Source organism: Saimiri boliviensis, chromosome 7, assembly GCF_048565385.1.
Source record: "Saimiri boliviensis isolate mSaiBol1 chromosome 7, mSaiBol1.pri, whole genome shotgun sequence".
NCBI classification, from domain to species: domain Eukaryota; kingdom Metazoa; phylum Chordata; class Mammalia; order Primates; family Cebidae; genus Saimiri; species Saimiri boliviensis.
The window spans coordinates 40,767,547-40,770,575 of NC_133455.1; the positions used below are offsets into that span (position 1 = coordinate 40,767,547).

Below are 3,029 nucleotides of genomic sequence, written 5' to 3' on the forward strand. Positions count from 1 at the left end.
TTCTGGGAGCTCTTCATTTTATTTGGGATTCGTGTCATTCCCCTTTCCCCTGCATACAGACCCTTCTTAGAGACCCAGCTGCCTCTAAGTTCTTCGGTTTCTTCTGACTCTTTCCCTCCCTACACTCTGAGAAGTGTTGCTTAGTAGAGAGTGAGATGGATGGAGGGTGGGAGGAGGCATATGAGAAGTCTCTATCTAACCCCATTTTGCTGCCTCTGAGTTGGCTTGGGGCTAGGCTTTTGAAACTCAAAAGCTTTACCTCTGCTTTTTAGTGTAATATCCTCTTGCCAAAACCAAAATAAAATCGGGCAAAAGAATGGAGTTCTAAAGAAATGGTGTCATACTTACCTGGCAGGGGAGATACCGTGATCACGAAGGTGGTTTTCCCAGGGCGAGGCTTATCCATTGCACTCCGGATGTGCTGACCCCTGCGATTTCCCCAAATGTGGGAAACTCGACTGTGTAATTTGTGGTAGTGGGGGACTGCGTTCGTGCTTTCCCCTGGGGGAAAAAAAAAAAAAAAAGAAAAGAAATGGTGCCAGTATTTCAAAATATCATCACACTGCAATAGAACTTATTATATTGTTTTAATATCAATCATTGGTTTTTAATTTTTATTTATTTTTTTTCCTTCCCCAGACCATGAGCTTACATCTTCCCTTTTAATTACTCTCTAAACCATGTATAGTAACACCAGAGAAAAGATGGAAAGATTGATTTACCTGAATTAGGTATCTTCAGCAGGCAGAATGAGGGTACAGAATATAAATTAAGGCCAGGTGGGGTGGCTCACACATGAGCTGTGGTAAGAGGATTGCTTGAGGCCGAGAGTGCAAGGTTACAGTGAGCTATGCTCATGCCACTGCTGTCCAGCCTGTCTCTAAATAAAATAAGGTGAATTTTAAAATAATATAAATTAGGCCAGGCAAGGTGGCTCACACCTGTAATTTCACACTCTGGGAGGCCGAGGCGGGCAGATCACTTGAGGTCAGGAGTTCCAAACCATCCTGGCCATCATGGTGAAACCCCTTCTTTACCAAAAATAAGAAATTACCCAGGTGTGGTGACACATGGCTGTAATCCCAGCTACTTGGGAGGCTGAGGTAGAAGAACTGTTTGAACCTGGGGAGATGGAGGTTGTAGTGATCTGAGATGGTGCCAATGCACTCCAGCCTGGGTGAGTGAGTGAAACTGTCTAAAAAACAAACAAACAAACAAACTATACATAATATGGATGGTAGATATGGATATATAAATTAAATTGAACAGTATAAAAAATGTGAGCTGAAATATGTACCATTGCATTAAATCAGAGTATATTCAGGGTTTTATGATGGCACAGTGCCAAAAAGGGTAGGATCTCAGCATCTGGTGAATGAATTGATCAATTACATGATTAATGCTAACGGCTTTCATTTATCGAATGCCTACCATATGCTAGGTACAAGCAAGTCTTCTCAATACTCTGACAAGAAGGCATTTTCTTCTCCATTTATAATTGAGGAAAACAAACAAGGCTCAGAGAGGTAACATCTTTTGTCCCAAATAAAACAGCTGGTGAGTAGCAAATATAAAATTCTAATCCAGGTTATGGGTTCATGTGAGTCCAAATCCTTAATTTTTTCCTCTGGCCCATATTATACAATCAATTTTATTGAATTTATGAGGTACTTATAGGTTCAAGATCCAGTGTGAGATACGTTTGTGTGTATGTATATATATGTATGCATATATATATATATGTGTGTGTGTGTGTGTGTATGTATATATGATGAAGTCTCTTGCTTTTTGGAAAATTAAATGTCTTTTCCAATCACCATAAAAAGATTGTTTAAATATATTTCTTTGCTGGGCTATTCTTGGAATTTTGGTGCTGTCATTTTCTGTGAGGCTATTGTTGTTATCTAATATTTACTGCCTCGCTTATTAATAAAAGCAAAATTCAATCTCACAATTTTATACATGGAATCTTGGTATGTTTATGCCAAATGATGTGATGTAGTTATCATTTAGGCCATTGGTGGAGATGAAGAAAAGAATAGCTGCATAGGTTACATAAGGATAGATGTTTGCTTTTTGTATTGCCTAGCAAGATGGTGGTAGCAATTTTTATAAATAAGATTTGTAATTGTGTGTATATTCCAAGCAGCTTGTTCATACTTTCCCCCAGGCTTTAACTTTCTTAGTTGTCTAAAATGCTCTGAGGGGAGAGAGGGAATACCATAAACTTTTACAATCAGACGTTGTCCCTGTTTCCCAGGAAAATTCAATGTACCTTCTGTTGGGCAGTTGGAACCCAAGAAGTAACACGGACTGTTTTAACAAAACATAAATGAGCTGTATTTATAAAGGAATGGCAGAGATTTGGAAACTCAAACTATTTTATGTGAGAAAAAGTGATAAAAAGACACAATGAGAGATCAGAGTATGTTGACTCAGTTGTAGAATTTGGCATTCGACACATTAAACATAGGTTAATGTGAGTAAATATTTCCAAAAGACTGGTCTCACATCCTTTCTGTTTCTGGGGTACAGTTCCAATGCTTTTGCCAGTAATGTACTTTCTTCTTTTGTGGGGCTGCTGTTGCTGCTGGTGGTGATAAACTGAATCATTAAAAATGACCTGTAAAAAAAGTATCTCAGAGTGATATTTTTAAAATATATATTTTTTTGGGTTAATTTGATAGGAAAAGTACAGTTGGGGAGATGTGAGTAAATAGTAATAGCTCCCTTTACAACAGGCTGTGTGTCTGGATGTGTGCTTGAGTTTGTGCATGGGTGTGTAAATGTGTCCTTAGAACATGTGCACTCCTCGTGTTTTATAAATGCAGTGACTCTATACTTGAGGACACAATAATGAATGGTGTCAAGAACCAAAAGCAAAAGCCAAGTTCCATGTTGCTGTGAGGATCAGGTGGCTATGCTAGGCTGTGCAGTGTGGTAGAAAAGAAAAAAGGCAACTGGTGATGAAAAAAATCTGTGAGTCTTCCCTGCTCCTATCATTCTTGAACATACAAATATGCCTTCTG

General features: G+C 38.6%; 1 non-coding gene across 1 annotated transcript; it reads left to right on the forward strand.

Moving 5' to 3' along the window:
* Window positions 1–340: 340 nt before the first annotated feature.
* LOC120365224 (U1 spliceosomal RNA) lies at window positions 341–504 on the forward strand. The gene has a single exon (XR_005580230.1). It is a non-coding gene; the product is annotated as a U1 spliceosomal RNA (small nuclear RNA).
* The last annotated feature ends 2,525 nt before the right edge of the window (window positions 505–3,029 follow it).